Source organism: Silene latifolia, chromosome X, assembly GCF_048544455.1.
Source record: "Silene latifolia isolate original U9 population chromosome X, ASM4854445v1, whole genome shotgun sequence".
Taxonomy (NCBI): Eukaryota; Viridiplantae; Streptophyta; class Magnoliopsida; order Caryophyllales; family Caryophyllaceae; genus Silene; species Silene latifolia.
The window spans coordinates 90,935,090-90,942,794 of NC_133537.1; the positions used below are offsets into that span (position 1 = coordinate 90,935,090).

The 7,705-nt window shown below is 37.9% G+C and overlaps 1 non-coding gene across 1 annotated transcript; it reads right to left on the bottom strand.

Moving 5' to 3' along the window:
* Window positions 1-7,415: 7,415 nt before the first annotated feature.
* Window positions 7,416-7,487, bottom strand: TRNAT-UGU (transfer RNA threonine (anticodon UGU)). The gene has a single exon. It is a non-coding gene; the product is annotated as a tRNA-Thr (tRNA).
* Between the last annotated feature and the right edge of the window lie 218 nt (window positions 7,488-7,705).

The window sequence follows — 7,705 nt, forward strand, 5'->3', positions numbered from 1 at the left end:
TTGAATAACGTGATTACAAACCAACAATTATATAGTTACAAAGATTCCTAAGTTAGCTAAGAGAATCCCATGATTATTGGGATGATGATCATAACTATCCTAAAGTACGGGATATGATCCCATACATTTAGTTAACAAATTATTTACATAATATGAACAGAATAATTAATATATGGATATTAATATATTCTAATAGTCTTCATTGTGATTGTTATCCAGACCCTATATGGATGTAACACAAAGTTTATACCATATTTGTAACTGTAATGTTCACGAGGAGTTCATCAAAATAGATTTTTTCCAGCTCCCCGAGCGCGATCCTTTTTCGGTAGCTTCTTTAAATATGTTCCATGCCTTTGTTTTTGTTACAGACGACTAATAGACGCTGCTTTTATCAACTTAAAAAGTTTTGCAGCTGTCTCAAACGAGCTTAGTTGAGGATACTTCTTCGTCCTGCAAAGAATATTTAGAGTCAAGATCTTTGCGTCTTATCATTCATCTCCTGCAATTGGTAACTGTATTGGCTTAGATTATCTCGATCAAAGGTTTGCATATTTGAGAATTCTGATTCCCTGATTAATGTAGTAGGTCTTGTTTTTTGTTAGTATCCCTGAACTTTTTTTTATCGTTGGTATCCCTGAACTTGGAAATCAGCTATATGCCTATATATGCAAATATATGCAATTACTTACGGTGTGCTCTAATAGGAATATTTATAAGAGTTGGGCCTCAGCCATCACCTTAAGGTTTTGGTTGAGTTGGTTCATCTATCATGGTATCACTTACGCGGTTCAACAAATCTGCCTTTTCATGTATGACCCGCGTGAGGAACATCTCAGTGCTCTAAAGCGCATAATCCGTTATCTCCAAGGTACGTCTCATTATGGCCTACACCTCACCACGTCAACCACCAGCTCCCTGATAGCATACACAGACGCCGACTGGGGAGGCTGCCCCGACAGTCGACGCTCCACTTCGGGGTATTGTGTCTACCTTGGCGATAATTTAATTTCATGGTCGTCGAAAAGACAAGCCACTGTATCACGGTCTAGTGCGGAGGCCGAATACTGTGGCGTAGCCAATGTGGTGGCCGAGTCGTGTTGGCTTCGAAACCTCCTGCACGAGCTACAGTGCCCAATTCAACGCGCCACCATTGTCTACTGCGATAATGTGTCTGCCATCTACCTATCCGACAACCCTGTTAATCACCAACGAACTAAACATATCGAGCTTCATATTCACTTTGTCCGAGAAAAGGTCGCGCTTAATCAAATTCAAGTCCGTCATGTCCCTTCTCGTTATCAATATGCTGATCTCTTTAAGAAGGGCCTGCCAAAAATTTTATTCGATGATTTTCGATCCAGCCTGAGCGCCCGACCGCCTCCCTCTCCGTCTGAGGGGGTGTATTAGAATATATTAATATCCATATATTAATTATTCTGTTCATATTATGTAAATAATTTGTTAGCTAAATGTATGGGATCATATCCCGTACTTTAGGATAGTTATGATCATCATCCCAATAATCATGGGATTCTCTTAGCTAACTTAGGAATATTTGTAACTATATAATTGTTGGTTTGTAATCACGTTATTCAAGGGAAAACAATATTCTTCAAAGACCACTTTATAAGCCCAAAGGATATTCCATAAACCTTCTAAAACCAATTGGGTAATACAAAATGCAACTCCTAGGTAAAATGATTAAATCTTTTCCTCTTACAAAAATGTTCTAAAAAGTGGAACACTTAGACCATCCCCAAGCAGAAGGTCGAGATAATCGGGTCACCAATATTTTTCTTCTTAATCACACCTTAATTATCTTGACCCACTTTTATCCTCCAAGCAGAAGGTCACGACTTAGGTTAGCAACCCAATTATTTTCCACTTTCCAGCCAATGAGAGACTGCCACCTACCGGGTCACCATACTCAACCAAAGGTCACCTTCCCTTTGTTTTGACGGTTGTACTTTTTTTTGTTTTCAACCAATGGAAGAATGCCACCTACCGGGTCGCCAACAAGGTCACCAACTCAACTCAAGGTCACCAATTGACCCTGAGTTATTCAAGGTCACCAAATTACCACCTTAATACTCTTTAATTACCGTCATTAGAGTGACCCAACAAGATCACGACCCAGTTGGTGACCTTGCTTGGGCATGATCTTATTACATGTGAAATCAAATACTCCCTCCAATTTCCTATTATCTTCCCTCTTTCCTTTTTCACACAAGTTTGATTATCTTCTCTCTTTCCTTTTTTGGTAAGTTTCATTTATTTTTTATTAATTTATCTCTCCTAAAAAATCAACAACTCTCATTACTTTATCTATTCTTTATTCATCATTCATTCTTTATTATTTTCTCTCACCTATAAATTTCACAACTTACAATACTTTATTCTACTTTATCTTTTCTTTCTTCCCCTTTTTTAATTTTTATGCCCAATAGAAAGGGGAAGATATAAGGAAATAGGAGGGAGTAGGTTAGGACTTACCCTCGGCTCTTTGCTTCCACAAGAAAGATTGAGAGTTCTGGTCAGGAAGCCTGATGGGAAGGAATATCCACGAAGGCTGGAACTGAAATCCCTCGGAAAGAAATAAACTTGACAGATCCCAAAGAACTAGAGTATAGGAACACTGGCAAGGAAAAATAAAGTCTAACCAACTAAGAACTGAACCCAGCAAGGTGTCAGCCTCAGCTAGAGCGTTACTTCCTCCAAGTTTAAGATTCATGTTTAAAGGCTACCCATTAAGTATATGTTTCATAGTGCAGAATAAGGAGTCACATCAACAAAATAGTCAAAGTTCCAACAACCTAGTTTAAGTAATACTCCCTCCTTTTTTGTTTAGTAAGCCCTGTTTCCTTTATTTGGAGTTTTTGTTCATTTAGCCCATTAGCAAATTTGTATGAAGAAAACGACCATTTTATCCTTTGCTAACTTTCTAAGTTACAGAAATAATATTAAAAATCTTATAACACCACCCCCAATACCACCTTCATCAGTCCACCAGCACCTTTCTCTCTCCTCATCTCCAACAACCACCCATACCCGACAACCTAATAGCCATCAAATCTAAGACCACCAACAATAACTTCCCTCACTACAAACCACATCATCAAACCACCACGTCCCACCATCAAACACGACCACCTAACCGCCACACCCACTAGACCACCTGACTGTCGGACTACTCAACCCACTAACACTAACACACCACCTTCATGCAATCATGCCACCATCACCACACCCCCATACCACACCACCATCACCCCCACTTTCACACCACCACCATACGAACACTATGGGTCTGTTTGGATAGGAGGATTTGGAGGGAAAGGAAGGGATGATAAATCCTTTGTTTGGTTAGCAAAAAGGAGGTTGAGGGATTTTAAGGGGAGGGAAAATGAATTATGAATCCCTCTACTTCCCCCCTCTAAGCCAAATTATTTCCTCTCCAATAAAGGCAAGATTTGGAGGGAAAATGACCTCCTCCACCCTCCCTTCCCTTCCCTTCCATCCCTTTCTCTTCCCTCCTTCTCCCTCCCCTTCCTTTCCCTCCACTTTTGCTATCCAAACACACCCTATAAGTCTCCTTGTCAGTAGATCTGACTACGCCGGAGGTGGCTGGGGGTTTCGTGGATAGTGGGGAGCCAAAGAGGGAGAGTAGCATGGAGATGTGAGGTACAATTGAGAGAGGTGGGGTAGAGAGAGCTGAGGCAGAGGAGACTGTGGAGGGAGGCGGAGTAACGGATGCTGGTGGGTCAAAGGGTGGTGCTGTGGCGGCGGAGGAAGGTGGGGCAGAGAGCGCAGTGGGGGCAAAGGTGGGTTGGAAGGTTGGGTGTGGGCCTAAGGGTACAGTGGTACACTGTAACTTGTAAGCTTGTAACCCAAAGAACAAAAGCTCTAAACTGTGTATCTAATATCAAAATTTCAAAATTGTCCTAGAAACAAGGTTTAGCTCAGAGGCAGAACTTACTCCTTTTTTTTTTTTTTTTTTTGGCAACAATGGCAGAACTTACTCTTATTTCAAATTATTTCCCCATTCCATTTATAATCTTATACTGTGTCCGTTTGACTTTGCTAGTCAAACCATAAAATTGACTTTGCTAATCAAACAAGCTTTGAGCGTTTTTTCTCACAATATTTGAAAATAGTTATTTTGATGAATCAAGAATTACTAATTGTACATTTTTATCTCTACCTAAAATGGAGAGACATAATTATTAGAATATTAGGCCCATTAGGGCTACCGTCTAGGGTTTAGAGTATCGTCGTCTATTATATATATCGTCCATGTATTTTCATGAGATCACAACATTCAATAATACAAATCCAATTATGAATTATCTCTCTTTCAAACTTAACATGGTATCAGAGCCTCTCGCTCTTGAGGCCTAATATACGAAATTCCGCCACCTGCCGGTGGGTTTATAATATGCAACGCCCACCGGCGGGATTTCTTTATTAATGATTTACAAATTAATTTCTTAATAAAAAAAATAAAAAATAAAAAAAAGGGAAAATACAAAGCCTTTCATTTGTTCCTGCATTCTTTAGAAGCCTAATTAATAATGTAGATTGGCTGCGTTATTGTTGTGTAGCAATTCTATTTTGCTATTGCAGCCTCCCTTTACGGCAAAATTTAGAGGGATTCAATGCTTTCCTCTAAATTAAAAAAAAAAAAATCTTTTCTTTGAAATCTTAATTAAAGTTCTTCAAATTCGTTCAAGGTGGTACCTAAATTGATTTATTTGGAGTTCGAAAAGCTTAACGTTCTCCAGATCTTAAAATTGTCAAGTTCGATTAGGGTTCCTGCAAATTAAGTCATACTTTCGACAAGTCCGAAAAAATTAACGTTCTTGTTCGAGAAATTTTCTAGTGAGTTTTATACTCGTTTATCTTACCAACCAACCTTGCGGAGATGAAGAGAATTAATGAAGATTGAAGAAGATGAAGATTGAAGATTTCATTTTTTTATGTTCTTTTTTCTTTGTATTTCTCCAATCGTAAAGTAAAGTTATCTTATGTATGTCGCTTTACGATTGCGGGGGAATGTATTAGAATATTAGGCCCATTAGGGCTACCGCCAGGGTTTAGAGTATCGTAAACATTATATATATCGTCCATGTATTTTCATGAGATCACAACATTCAATAATACAAATCCAATTATGAATTATCTCTCTTTCAAACTTAACAGACATAATCAAAATTGACATTGTTTGACTTTGAACACTGGAGTCGAAGGGAGACGGTAAACTTCAAATGGATGTAGTATCTGCCACAGAAAACATGTAAAATCATATTTTTAAGGAAGATATAAAACTGAAATAATCAGAGTGACAAATCTCCAATCAAATTGATAACATACCAGAAACGGATCTTGGTGAATGGTGCATGACAGAGAAACTTGCCCTATGGCCCTGCCTCACGTAAATCTTTCCTCTGTGTTTGCAAGGCACGTGAATTCATGTTTGGTGGTTAAAGTTCTATTGTAGCCCTTAAAGCCAAGGTACCTAGGCCAATGTTTCTCCTCCCCCCAAAATGAAAACAGAAAGAGATAATCCTCCAATTTCTTTAGTGAGAACATATCTAAACAGGAGATGATTGTCTCTTAACAATTCAGCTTCAGCTCCTCCTCGCAACAATATAACACGAAACAAGCTCTAAGTTGCTTCATCACGACTTAATAACAATTTTTGCATCCCAAAGCTCGGTCTTCTCATTGCTTTACCACCTATTCCCTCCCTTCCATCGATATTGTCACATTAGACCTCGATAGACAAACAATGTTGACCTTGACCGATGTTTCCTTGCAATGCAAGATTTTTAACCTTTTAAAAGTGATACTATGAAAATGCTCCGTAGATATTCTGATCATCTAAGGACCACAAACTTTACCATGTATACTTACATATACTTGAAATTAGTAGAACACCAAACTCAAATGGAACAATAAAACTGGAAATAGAGGCGGTACATCAAATCATATTTCCACGCTAGAGCTGCCAATCTCTTGCCACCTATTCTCTCCCTCCATTTATAATTATCCTATTTGACTTTGATGATCATAAGATATTGAGCTTGACAGATACTTTGACGCAATGTAAATAATTCCAATTATTTTGATAAATCAAACATAACAAGTTTATGTTGCGTATATTTGTCATGGATAGACCACCAAAGTCAAATAGGATGGAGACGTTATTTCATATCACACTTGTACACCATAAGCTACACCCTACACAATCTTGTCCGGCAGTTTGGATGCAACCCAAGTTGGCAAATTTAAGCAGCATAAACTCTAAAAAACCGTCGATACAAATTATATATAAAGGCTCTAGGCAGCATTAGCATACTCAGAATACAAATCGACATTACCAAATCATAAAAGTTAGACTAAACAAATGTAAAACAGTAAATTGAAACGCAAATTCTCATTTAAGACGGACATTATCCGTCTTAAGCTAGGTCAAATACATGTCAAATCACATTGCAAATTTACAAGACAAGTTTCAAGTCAAGTGGGATATACAAACATAATTAAATCTCATGCCTATCTCTTTCATCATATGACAATTCAATTGGCAGAGATTGTATATGAAGAGGGACCCGAGAAGCACGTGAATTTTGAATCGATTGTTGTGTCAGTTCTTGATTTTTGCTTTATGTGTCGGTTAGGGACCGGTTGGTTATCCCCCATTTCCCCCACCAATCGGTTTTTAGTCCTTGGGTTTCTATTGAGCATAGCTCTTTTTTTTTTTAAAGAAAAGATCAATTCATTAATAAGTCGCCAAACGGCACTTACAAGAGATAGGTATAATCGAAAACAACAAATCTAATAGAAACCAAAGGACAAATTCCTCTCGTAAAACTAGGGATCTCAATACATGATATGACAATTCGGCTCGTCCTTGTATTCGCTCTCTTCGTTTGATTCATTGATGGAGAAAATTTACCTTTTATCGGCATCATAGATCGTCGGCGAATAACGCGTATCAATTGTAGACTCGTATGACAAATCATCAACAAACCATTCTTATCTATATTTCCAATAAAACAAAACCCTAGAATGATATAAAGGACAGAAAAAACTCCGAAATTGGAGACAGACAAACAGAACTCACCAAAAGGAAGACTTTTATTAATGGATTCATAATTTTTCATATTAATAATTGATAAATAAAACTTTTATGGGGCTTACCATCGATTAATGGTCGATGGAAGCCCCGAATTTAATTGGAGGATGAGAGAAGGTAGATTAGTATTGTTATTGAGCATAGCTCTTTGGGTTTGTTTGGGACCGACTGGTGATCCCCCCATTTCCCCCATCATTCGGTCCTTTGTTTGGGTGGCTGTCAAACAATGATTTAAGTAAAAAATAATGTCAAACAATGATTTAAGTAAAAAAAATGCCCTCACGCAGGTTCGAACTACGGACCTTCAGTTTACAAGACTGACGCTCTACCCCTGAGGTATAAGGACTTTAATGTTAATTATCGGTAATTATTAACTTTGAAATGGGTACAAAGCTAAGAAAGTGATTTAAAGCTAAATCAATTTAATCTTCTCCTGGCTTATGCTGATGGATAGTGACAGACTCATGCTCTCAGCCTCCAAGATGAGTTTTGAATATTTTTAGATTTAATTGGGTCTTTTCTTTCTTTCCCTTGTTATTTAATGGTCAAGATTTTATCTTTTCG